This window comes from Antechinus flavipes, chromosome 2, assembly GCF_016432865.1.
Source record: "Antechinus flavipes isolate AdamAnt ecotype Samford, QLD, Australia chromosome 2, AdamAnt_v2, whole genome shotgun sequence".
Taxonomy (NCBI): domain Eukaryota; kingdom Metazoa; phylum Chordata; class Mammalia; order Dasyuromorphia; family Dasyuridae; genus Antechinus; species Antechinus flavipes.
In genome coordinates, this window is record NC_067399.1 from 368,209,433 (window position 1) to 368,223,177 (window position 13,745).

A 13,745-nucleotide genomic window follows, 5' to 3' on the forward strand; every position below is an offset into this window, starting at 1 on the left:
GGAAGAGGCACTCCGGGTGCGGATTGGGGATTGGGAGAACAGGACAGAAGGGTTCTTCTCAGGCCCTTGGAATTCTGTGAGTCTGCAAAAGGCAACACTTAATCTCCTTTTGCTTCGACTTCCTTTACATAATTTTTGCTTCTTATACCCAATGGTTGCTACACAGGCAACCACTCACAGCATGAACTGTTCTATAGTCAGGATTCTGTTCTGGATCCCGAGGATTCAAAGATCCAATCCAACAAAGCCTGTGTGCACCGTGCAAGGTTTTGTGAAACTGGGGATATAAAGATAAAGCCAACATAGCCCTTAGTCCTAACCTCAAAGAGTTTACAATCTAATGTGGGTGGGGTAGGAAGAGAAATCCAAAATACATACAACTAATTAAATGCAAAATATATGCAAATTTTCCAAGTCATTTCAAGACAGAGAGTGCTAATTATTGGAGTGTAGGGATCAAAGAAGAACGGCACTTGTTCTTGTGGAGCTTATAGTTTAAGAGAGATAGGTAACACAAGGAAGAATGTGATTGGGCAAGGATCACTTTCAGCTGACAGAATCAAGGAAGGTGTCATATTGGAGAAGGCATGGAGTGGAAGACCTTAAAAGAAGGAAGGAAGTTCAGTGGAACAAAGGCAGTAAGATGGGAGGGAGTTTACAGCTCAAAGATTCCTTTTTGAATGCATAGAGCCTAGTTTGACTGGAGTATAGTGTATATGAAGGGGGAGTCACTTGAGCCCTTGGGAGCCATAAAAAGTTTTTGAGTATAGGAGTAATGTGGGAGCAGAACATTAAGAATATAATTCAAGTAACATGTAGATTATTAATTGGAGAAAGTGAGATTGGAGGCTAGAACACCAATTAGAAAGCTGTTAACAGTCTTAGTGAGAGACTTTGAAGGAAGCTCTATACTGGGGTGGCTACAATGAGAGGAAGGGAAGGGAGAGATGTATAAAATAATGATGTGGAGGAAGAATCCAGAGGATTTGCTTATTGATTGTGTGTATGTGTGAGGAACCAAAGATAATTCTAGCTTGGATGCTGGAAAGGATTGTGGTGCCTTCAAAAAGAAGAATTGGGAGAAAAGGGGCAGTTTTGGAGAAGGAAGATTAGTTTTTGACTTTTTGAATTTGATACCAGTGGGAATCTGAGGTGGTCATGAGGAAATGAGACTGGAGATAAAGATTTGGGAATTGAGATCATCAAGGGAGAGAGTATAGAGACAAAAAAAGACTAAGGATAGAACCTGGAAAGACACAGCAAAAACGAGAGAAAGAAATTGAGCCAACTCAAACTGGTTCAGGAGAGCTGGTTATTAAATTTTCAGAGTGAACATTTATACCTCAAAAATTGGCAAAAATTAGTGGATGGATTTAATGGATTGTCTAGATTTAAGAAAACTTATCTAAAAAATCTGAGATTGTCTAACAAAGCAATGTAGAAAATTCACATTAAACTTAAAAATGTATTTTACATTTATATATCTATATGTAATTTTTTTTCAAAGCAAATTGTTAAGCATTTACCTGCACACAACTGAGAATGATGAATGTGCAGCAACATGTAAGCCAAGATATAATGCTGATGGTGAAAGCTCATGTATGTATAGCATTTTAATGTTTACAAAGTACTTTACCTCTCAACAATCCTATGAAAGGGATAATGGAAGGATTATCTCCATTTTACAAATGAGGAGACTGAAAGAGGAAGGGATTCACTCAGGATCACATTAAGTGCCTTCAAGCCACGGTTGCTGACTCTTAGTCCAGTGCTTTTTATATATAACCAAGTGGTCCAACTCCTTTATGCCTTCCTTCAGTTCATAGAATGACAAACTCTCAGGTTTACAGCAGAACAACTCGACTACACCAACCCCTTCTTTTACAGGTTAGGAAACTGAGGCCCACAGAACTCAGAGTAGTAATCAGTAGAGCTAGTGTTTGAACCTAGTTGCTATGGTTTTCAAATCTAGCTCTCTTTCTCATGCCATCCGGGTCTCCTAAATTTTAAGAGCTAATTGCAACCTTTAATTCAATTCATCAATGGAGTGAGCTAGGTATTATGCTAAAAACTGGGAATTTAAAAAATAGAGACGATCTGGGGAGTTCCCTGATCAACCTAATTAATTTATAAGATGATGAACTTTTATTTGGGACCTGGATTTTCTCCCATGAAATGGGGATGAATCAGTTGGATTGTGTGAGTCAGAGCCATTGCTATGTGCAAATCCTTTATAAAGGATCTTCCATTGAAGAGTTGGCAATTTCCCCCCTTTTAAAAAACTAATAATAGATTTTAGGAGAAAAATGAGAGTGGATTTTGGTCTTAAAGACTCTCCCTTCTCACCTACTGAGATGAGGCTCTCACACAAGAGATGGTGGCAACTGTGGTAATGTTAAGTTCCTAGAGAGTTTTGGGATCCAGCCTTCAGGAATGAAAACAGAAGATTCCTAAGCAGCACTAGCATTTTGTGGAAAGGATAATACACATGGCCCTGCAGCTGGGAAAGCAACAGGGGGTTGAGCCATGATGACACAAGGAAGTAAAGGATCTAAACTTTACCCTCCGATAACTCCTGTAAGTCACCCAGACAGTGTAGATCCTAGGGGAAGTACTTTTAATAGCAACCCTGGCTTTGTCTTCCTTTAGGGAGGAGATAAAATCTTTAGGATATCATGCAAGGGTGAAACTAGGATTTAACCAGTTGTGGGGTTGCCTATCTAGCACCATCAAGATCTTCATTCAAGGAGTTTCCAAACCACTGGGGAGTATTAAAAGTCTGAGAGACTATACAGGGTTCAAGGTGAGAAGTCAGGGGAAAGGCAGGACTTAACAGACACAGAAGAGAATTATACCGATTGTTTATGGGCTACTATGAGTCCTAATTGTGACACTCTGATCCTTTTTTATACATTTCTGGAGATCAAGACGTGATCTAGATGTGTATGTGTGTGTACATTACATATATATGCATTATACACACTTTATATAATATATATCTGTGTATATTATATATATATACATATTATACACATATAATATATCGAGTATAAATGTATGCATATATGTATATGTACTTGGAAATTTCTTGGAGGCTGTAGATGCCAAAGAGTGATTTGGGGGAAAACTCCTAATAGTTAACCAAATTTATGAAAATGCAGAGTTTAGAATATCTGGGGCACTGGGCTACAATATGCACAGGCAGAAGAAGTCCCTACTCTTAAGGAGCTTATATTTTGCTGGGACATACAATCTGTACATAGATATGTAAATGAAAATTAATTTGAGAAAGGAAAAAAAAAATGGGGCAGCTATGTGGCGCAGTGGATAGAGCACCAGCCCTGAAGTCAGGAAGATCTGAGTTCAAATGTGATCTCAGACACTTAACACTTCCTAGCTGTGTGACCCTGGGCAAGTCACTTAACCCCAATTGCCTCAGCAAAAAAAAAGAAAAAGAAAAAGAAAGAAAGAAAGAAAAAAAGAAAGGAGAAAACATTAGCAACTGAGCTGAACTTTGAACAAAACTAGGAATTCTTGTAGAGGTGAAAAGAAAGTACAGTACAGCATGAAGAACACTGTAAAAGAGTGGAGGCAGGAGATAGAATGCTGAGTTGAGGAACCAATAAACATATTTAGCTAAAATATAGATTACATACAAGGGAATAATATAAAATGAGTCTGAAAGATCAGTGGGAGCCAGATTATAAAAGGCTCTTAAAAAAATGTTTTATGTTTAATTCTAGAGGCAATAGGGAGCTATTGAAGGCTTCTGAGCAGAGAAGTATGCTCAAATTGTGTTTTCATATATGCATATATACACAAACAAGCATACATATATACATGGTATATTACATAAGTATAAGTAATGTGTATATATATATATAATATGCAGAGATGTATATCATATAAGATGTGTAGAGTACACATATATGATATACCTATACACATACATGTTATATATACGCATATTATATATATATATATACATATATATATATAACACATATATCCCAATTTTATTGTTTTTAGCATTCTTTTTCATTGGAAGGGAATTAGGGTTAAGTGACTTGCCCAGGATCACACAGTTAATAAGTGTCTCAGACTGCATTTGAATGCAGATCCTCCTGATTCCAAAATTCTATTTACTGTATCACCTAGTGGCTCCTTGGCAGTCATTTTCATAGAGATTGAACCTTAGGAAAGTAATGAAATCCATAAGAGAGAAAGTATAAAGATAGAAAGAGATAGGGACACTAAGATTTATGGGTGAAAGATCAAAGGTGAGACACCAAAGGAAGTTGAAGAGAAGCCATATAAGTAGGAAAAGAACCAAGAAAGAATAAAATCATGGAAACCAGGGGAAGAGAGAATATATAGGGAGACAGAGCAATCAGTAGTGTACGAAGCCGCAAAGAGCTCACTTGATTAAATTCAATTAAATATTAATGAAGCACTTAGTAGGTGCAATGCCAAAGATTAAATAAATACACATAAGTTACAATCTCTGCCTTTAAGGAACTTAATATCTAATAGTGGCCATATGACATAAACAGATATATATAATTAAAAGTAGAAAGGGCAAAAGGAGAGACCCAAAGAGCTCTAGGAAAATTAGAAGGAGAGATCATTTTCAATTGAGAGGATCAGGAAAAATTTCATAAAGGAGTTAACAACTGAGATGGGTCTTGAAAGGAGAGGGGGATTTCAGTAGGCAGAGATACAGTGTATTCTAAGCATGGGGCAAAGGCATTTAAGAAAATAACAATAGGCAGCTAATAGTATAGTGGATAGAGCATTGGCTCTGCTGTTAGGAAGATCTGAGTTCAGATTCTGCCTCAGACATTTGACATTTACTATCTGTGTGACCCTGAACAAGACCCTTAACCCCAATTTCCTCAAAGGAAAAAAAAGCATCAAGATAGAAAGATAGGTGAGATCAGGGAAGAATAAGCAATTATGCCTTATTAGAACACTGAATTGAGTAGAGTGAAATGTCTGCAAAGGTAGGCTGGAACTCGATGGCAAAGGGCTTTGAATGACAGGATAAGGAGTATGTTTTTAAGCTTAAAAGTAATGTATTGGTTAGAAATTTCTTCATGTTGAGTTCATCTGATCCCTTGAAACTTCCACCTACTATCCCTAGTCCTGTTTTCTAGAGCCAAGCAGCTCCAAGCAGGACAAATTTAATCCCCCTCTCTTACAAGATAATGCTATAAATACTTGAAGAGAACACAAGCTGTCTTCTTCTTTCTCTCCTTTTCCTGTCATCCACCAATGACCAAGTGTTCTTTTTCCCTGTGGTACATTTCCAATTCCTTCAATTAATTTTTCTATATTTTAATAATAATAATAGCAAAAATAATAACTAGCACTTTAATGTTTGCAGAGTTTTTTATAATGATTTCATTTGATCCTCACAACAATGCTGTAAGGTGGGTGCTATTATTACCCTCAGTTGATTGAGGAGGAAACTGAGGCTGATAGTTTGTGATTTCCCTAAGCCAGTAGGTATCTGAGGTAAAATTTGAACTCAGATCTTCTTATCAAGTACTAAGCTCTAATCATTCTGACACCTAGTTTCTGTCTCTTTACTAACCTAGTGACTTTCTCCAGATATCCTTTTATTTGATGGTATTCTTTCAAAAAGGGGGTCTATGGAGGCTGGATGGTGCAGTGGAAAGAGCACTGGCCCTAGAATCAGGACCCAAGTTCAAAGGCAGTCTCAGATATTTACTAGCTGTGTGACCCTGGGCAAGACATTTAATGCAGATGGCCTCCAAAAGTAAATGTAGCCCTGTAACTGAACTCAAGATTTCATATGGCTTATCAAGGCTATGTCTAGAACTAGACACAATGATAAAATGATTCTAGGAGACAAGAGAGCCATAGGTCTTCAATTAAGCCATTAACCTCATCACAGATACTTCCTTGGTCACAAGAGGGACTATCTCTTTGCTTTTGCATAAGACTGAGAAACTTAAACATTGATCCTGTATAATTTTCTTATTGGTCCTGTTTATAATTAATCAATTTTGTCCTGTAACTGCTTAAGTTATTGCTATTTATCTCTGAACTATTTCATAATTTCAACTGACCTGTAACAAATTGAAAGGAGCAGATGCATTTTATATTCCATTCTGTTATTTCTATTCTGTATTTTATATGTTATTCCACTCCGTAAGTGATGCCATTTTATAAATATATTATATATTCCATGTAACAAACTTAATCCTTTTTTTTTTTTTTTGGTCTTAAATCTTAAATTAAAATAGCTTCCAAGTTCAAAACCTCAATCACCTTCTCTGAGGTTGGATGTATAAGCTGTAACTCTCCCATGAACACTGCTAATTAAAGAGAATTTCTCATGGGAAACGTTATCTTAGACATACCTGAAAATCAAGCCTGCCAAGAGAAGTTTGTTGACTTAACTTTAGTCTGTGAGAAGTTGAATGATGTCTGTGTGCCATCCTAAGGACTAGAATAAGTTGACTTTGTCCCACCCTAAGCCCCAGGCCTTGTTAATTTCAGGGGGCTTTATCTTAAACCCAGGGGCCTTTGACACTGGTCTTCCTGTTCAGTATCTCTGACCTCAAGATGTAGCTGGACCCCACAAATTCACAAAAGTAGTCCTTAAATAGAGAGAGGTAAGCCTGATTTCCCACATATGCTTGTGCCCTCTCTTTAATGTAAACATAATTTCCTAAATATATGATATTACCAATCCTATAACCAATGATAATATTTTTTGTTCTGTTCTTGGTTCTATGCTTATCAAAGTGTGACACCTCCAACTTGAGGTTTTTTGGCTGCTTGAAGGGTCAAGAGATCTGCTTTTTTTGATGGGAGTGCTGTCATTAATAAAATATAACTTGCTCAAAGAAAGTCTCCTTTGATTTATCCTTTTATTCCAACTGAAACCAGGCATTGTCCATATCTTTAAAGTACTTCTTTTTATATTTATCTTTCAGATTCCCTTCCTTTTGAACTCCACTCAGGTAGTATTTCCTATGTGAAGCCTTCTCTTGACCATAGCCATGCTCCCATGCAAGTATTCTTTTCCTTCTCACTTCAAATGTTCCTAGAGTTCATTGTTTAATCTTTCCTTTACCCCTTTGACTATGCTACCTTGTAAAAAATATATAGATACAGATATATAAAACATATAATATCTATCTATATATATACTATCTATATACACATATTGATACATATACACACATATATGTATATGTGATATACATCTATTTATCCTATTGTGTTTTTTTTGTGCTTAGGTAATTGAGGCTAAGTGACTTGCCCAAGGTCACACAGCTAGGAAGTGTTAAGTGTCTGAGATCACATTTGAACTCAGGTCCTCCTGACTTCAGGGCTGGTGCTCTACCCACTGCACTACCCTATTTATCCTATTGTTGATACTCTTTCCCTACAGAATATAAAGTAGAATGTAAACTCAGGATTTATTTTCTTTCTGTGTGTCTCTCTCTGCCTCTGCCTCTCTCTCTCTTATTTAATGATAATTTCTAAGCAGATAAGTCAAAAAAAAAAATATATATATACATACACATATATATGTATATACATACATGTATGTATCCAGTTCCTACTCTCACCTGAACTCCAGTATCCTCACCAACTGTCCACACTACAGTCTCTCTGTTCTTTACCCACAGCATCCCATTTCTGACCATCTCCTATATTTAGAATGCATTTCCTTCTCATCTCTCCTTTAAATAAGACCTCACTTCAAGATAACACTCAAACATTATCTCCTCTGTATTTATACATGAAGAAACTGAGGCATTTTCAGAAGTATAGAACATTTTGGGAGATAAGAGCTGAGAAAGACAGATAACATTAGGGAAATTATGGATGATTAAGATATATGAGATATTAGGGAAGATAAGGATATTAGAAGAAGCACAGGAAGGGGAGCACAGGGTATGAGGGATTCATCTGTCATTAAAGAAAGGCATTTGTCAATTCAGCATGAGGTAAAGTACAAGGTTGTAATGTTCTCTTTTGGGTTTTCTTGGAAGTCTATGGGAATAGCCTTCATTTCAGTTCAATAATCTCCACATGAGTAGCCAGGGGTTAAAGTCCAAATCCTTTATTGTCTCCTTCAAAGTCTTGTCTCCTTTCCTCCGGTTAGCTTTCTTAGAGGCCTATCTCTCTCCTTGGTTCCGAGAGCTTGCACTCCTGCCTGCCTTCTCTGGCCTCTGAATCTCTTCGAATCCAAAGCTTTGTGCTTCAGCCTGCAGCAGCCACAAAGGTGGATGATGGAACAGACCTGTCTCAGCCTCTGAGAGCTTCTAGTGGGCTTGCCCTCTCTGGCTCTGAGAGATTCTAGCTTATATGCTCCACACTGAGTATACCCCAATCATATCACTAGGAAACCATTATTTGTTGCAAGATTAAATCAATACTAAACTAGATTTACCCATTGTCTCAATTCCATTTAGTGCCTTGTTTCAAGTTCTGGCCCATAACATCTCCTTGTGGGATTAAATCAATCATACTGAACCCCGCTAAATTAGATAACTATTGTCTCTATCAATTTCACTGACTTAATACCTTGTAAGAATCTTTCCTTTCAAGTTCAGAGTTTTGGCCCATAACACAAGGTGTTAGGGAAACACGGAGGAGGAATTCACAAAACATGACAGGATATAAGAGAAATCATAAAGGACAAAGAATAATCTATGGATGGTTAGGGACATTAGCATGTGGCATTAGAGAAGGTGTAGAATATTTTGGTAAACTTGGATTGCTAGAGGAAGCACAAGGCATCATGGGAGGAACAGGTAATTGGTAAAAATCATCAGGTCATAGATTTAGGGTTAAAGTCTTCTAGTCTAATTCCTCTTATTCTACAGCTAAAGAAATTGAGGTTAAGGAATTAGATGACAGATTGAATTCACCTTTCTACATCCCGTACTCTTTCTTCAATGCTGCCCAAAGGGCTCCAGGAAAGATCTGGAACAGTAAGGGAGACATGGGGTGCTTGTGGAGACACAAGGTATTAGGGGAGACAGTGTATTAGGGGAGCCCATTGGTTGTTAGAGGAGCAGAGAGTATGAGGGGAAGCAGAGGACTGGAAACTAGATTATAAGTTCCTCAAGGACACATGATCTTTATATTTTTGTCTTATGATCCCCAGCATCTAGAACAAAATTTTTGCATACAGTAGATTTTTAACAAGCATTTCTTGCCTACATAAATTAGGGAAAGCCTAAGAAGTTTGGGAAAGCAGATGATAGAAGAGGTATGGAGTAATTGGGGAAACAAAAAAATGAGGGACCATAATTAAATTTAATTCTACAAATATTTATTAAGCTTTTATTATGTACAAGACACTGTGCTAAAGGCAAACAATCCCTGTCCTCAAGAAAATTATATTCAACTGGGGGACACAACATTTACATAGATAAATAATTTGAGGAGGAAGGAAACACTATCACCTGGGGGAAGGATGGTATTAAGGGGTTACTAGAGAAAGTGGGACTGCAGTTGAATTGGATGGAATTCTTTCAGGCTAAGGTGAAGGGGGATAGAGTGGAGAGGGGAGAATTCTAAAGACAAAAAAGTGAAAAAAAAAATGGAGATAGAGGAAAATGTTTAATACTGGATACTCATTACAGTATGTGATGGGGGGAAATGCCAAATGAGCCAGAAAAAGAAGGGAGGAGTATGATTGTGGGGGTGTGGGTGTTGCCTGAAGAATTCTTATTTTATTTTGGGGGCAATGAGGAACCACGGAAATTTTTAACAAGGAATTTTTAAACAAAATTTAACAATTTTTTTTAAACATAGTCTCATATATGCTTTATTTAGGAAGATCATTTTGGCAGTTATATGGAGGATATTTTAGGGAGGGGGAAAATTAGAAATTGGGAAATCAATTATAATAGACTATAAATAGTAAAGGCCTGAAATGGGGTAGATCTTCTAAGGAAAGAGAACTAGATGGACATAGCTACTTTTGGACTTGGGGATCATGGATCTTCTAAAGGAAGAAAACTGAATGGACATAGCTACTTTTGGACATGGGGATCATGGAAGCAGGAAGAGTCAAGGATGACTCTGAGGTGGCAAACCTGGGTAATTGGAAGGACTGGGGTGCCCTCAACAGAAATCAGGAAATTTGGGTTTGATGGTGGTATGCTGAATTTGTGTTGGGGTACCTCATAGATGCTGGCAAAGCTGGACTAGAGTTCTAAACTAGGGGATAGTTTTGGATGAGACACATGGACTTGAGAGATAATTGGACCTGGAAGGCAGATAAGCTTATCAAGGAGAAGAGTTTAAAGGGACAAAGGATGACATGGGCAGAATATTTTTCTTGGATCTTTGCAAGTATTTCTCCTATTTTATAGCCAAAACCACAAGTTCCATAGATATTAAATGACTTGTCCAAGATCATATGGATAATATAATATATATATATATACACACATATATACATATACATATATACATACATATCAGAGGTAGGCTTTGAATCCAGGTCTCTGGGTCTGACACCCTACCCACTACACTGCCCAAGGCAATATGGAAGACAAAAGGCTGAGTGGAGTCAAGATGTCAGAAGTAGCCTAGAACATAAGTGGAGGCTCAAAGTACTTGAAGAGACAGGGTGTGTGTATGGGAGAGGGGGAGGATGGAAGTTAGAGGAGTTAAGGGTGGCCCAGGACATGAGGGATAAACAGGGTATAACAGAAGGCACAATGTCAGGGAGAAATAATAGAGTTTTGTGGGAAGCACAGGTAAGCAGGTAAGGAAGACAGTCCTAAAAAGGGCTTAAAAGTTGGTTCACTAGAAGGTCTGCCATGGGAAGCAGGAGACAGTTGATGAAGCAGTTAATATTATAGGAAGCACAAGTTGTAGGGTAGCAGCACGCGTTAGGAAAGACAATGTGTTCTAGGAGGTACAAAACATTTGTGAAGACATCAGAGAATAACATGATAATGACCTAGTGCCAGTGCAGACCATCAGCAAAGTCACAACAAAGACTTTATTTAAACACAAAAAGCTAGAGGTAAAAAGAGGAGCTATAGGGTACCCAAGGCATACACAAAAACAGAATTCAGAACAAAGGGCAAATGCATAAATAAACCTTGTAGCTCAAATCTGGGGCCAAAAGGGCCTGGGGCTAGGCCATCAAGGTCCAATCCTCTGCTTCAGGCAGACTTAGGGTACCATAGCATAGTCTCAAATAGCTGACAGGCTGAGCCAATGAGGAGGAAGGAGCTTTTCTAAAAATGGCCAAGCCGGGCCCAGCAGCTGGGGCTCAGGCTGTCACATGCAGGTCTAGAATTAGAATCACCCTCCTCTCTCCAGCAGACCCATAATCTGAGCAGAAGTGAAGGCAATATTGGGGATACATGAATTTGCCTCTATAGGTAGCCTTAAACCCAAAAGAGAAATTGGAGATGTTAATAAAATTCTCAACTCCCCTTTTTGCCATTTGTAACATAGGTGACCTTGCAAACCTAACTTCTCTTTCCTGTTTCCTCAAATGTAAAACGAGGGGAATGAAAAATGGGAGTAAAAAGGGACCAGATGGTCCTGTCCAGTTCTATGTAAGGGTCCAGATAGCACAGAGGTAGGCACTCACAGGGAGCAGTGAATACTAGAAAGAGCCCTGATTTTAAATGTCAGGGACTTAGGTCCCCAGATGCTATTTTTGTAACTGGGTCTCCGATTACTCATCTGTAGACTGGAGGTAATTCCCATTTCCTCCCTTAGAAGACTGTAGAAGAAAGTACTTGATGAGCTACAAAGCACCATAGAAAAGGGAACCCCAATCCTTCACCCCCATTTGCCCTTGTAGCATTTGGGTATCTCTTCCAATCATCTTCTAAGATAATTTTGACAAATTTACTGTGTGGCCTTGTGGCCTAGAAGATCCTGTCTCTAGGCCTAAGTTTTTTCATTCCCTTATTTCTAAGATCCTATCTAGTTTTGACACTGAGTTTACGAAGATACAATTAGAAAGTTCTCTCTTGGAACACTACAGAGTAACAAGATTTGTGTGATGATCAACTGCAATGTACTTGTCTTTTTTATTTTTAACAATGAGGCGATTCAGACCAATTCCAATAAACTTGAGATGGAAAGTGCAGGATGCCATTGCAGTAGAGTGCATTTCCTGAGAGAAAACTATGGAAACTGAATGTGGATCAAAGCATAGCATTCCCTCCCCCTTTTTTGGTGGTGTTTGATGTAAAGGGCTGAAACAGTGTACTTGAATCTGAGACCTCAAAGCAGTTAAAGGCCAATTACCATTGGATGTGAGATAATGATTCTATATACATATATTTAGATGAGAGGGTGATGCGATGGCTCTCCTCACCATTAGTGCTTGCTGAATGTGTGGTGGTGGGGGGGGGGGGGGGGGGGGGAGGAGTAGAGGAGGACTCCTAGGCAAGGATTGAAGTGTAAATTAAGAGGGATGAGTTCATTCTGTGATTTATTTACAGCACTCTCCCTGCCTGAGGGACCTCCAGAGTGAGGAGTCCCTCCGCGGATGCAAGTCTCTATTTGGTCTGCTTCTTAAACTGTGTTTTCTTATCCTGTATGGGGTGTCTTATAAGTAAATGTGGGGATTGCAGAAATTATGATTTATCAGCAAGCATTTGATCTGTATACTTATTTTATACATCTATATGCCTGAGGCCACATAAAATTTTCTTCCGCAAAAAGGGATCGTGAGTGGAAAAAGTTTTAAGAAGCACCAAAAGGGTCACACACACATACCCACACCCACTCAGGGTCATACAGCCATGTTCCGGCCTTCCACACAGCCAGGTCTTCCTGGATCCAAAGTTGGCTCTCCATGGGCTTTGCCACAATGCCAGAGAGACAGAAAGACAACGCCACCAACCAAAGAGACAAAGACAACTAGGTCCTTGTCTGTGCTTTCAAAAAAACCCCAGAAAACAAAAATCAAAAACAGCAAATCAGGCCAGACACACTTTGATATCTCTAAAGAATCAGAATTTAGCATTAGAAGGAAGTTCTGAAACACAAACCAGCAAAGAATGGTGGATAGCTGTTACGTGGTCCTGGGCAAATCCATTTTTATTGGGGTTGGGGAGGAGCATCAGCTTCAGTGCCTGACCCATGCAGTGCAGCTGTTTTGGGGGAGGAGACAGCTGGGCTCACTCAAGCCCATGAGTTATCTGGAACTCCACAGTGATAACAGATCTATCCTCTACCCCCCACTAGTTAGGCCTCTGTGATAAGAACTTCCATAGGTAAGAAGGATCAGTCTTCAGGGAGAGGGGAATCTGCCTATTACTTTCAGGAACACCTCTCCTCCGGATAAGGATCTTCAGACATCCCCACAGAAGCAGGATATGTAAAGGAGTTCGACTTTTCTCTTGGAGGAAGAAAAGGTGCATGACAGAGATTTTTTAAGCCATCAGCCTCCACAGTCAAGGCCATGAGATACACGCCTCCCCCTTCTTCATCATCTGCAGGTGTCCCCTGCACCAAGGGAGGATGGTGGGCTGCTAGGAAAGGGAGGGAGGCGTCCCAGGAAGCCAGACGGACAGGCTTACTTTGCCTTAGTGAGATTTGACACTTATTCCAATGAATAAAGGAAGCTATAAACATTTTATTTCTTAAAATAATTTTGGAAGATTGTGTGGCCAGCCTGGTTTCTCAGACTGTTTCCCCTGCTGGCCTCTTCCAACCGACTCATCCCCATATAAACTGGATGTAGGCTTTCCTGTGGCTGGCTT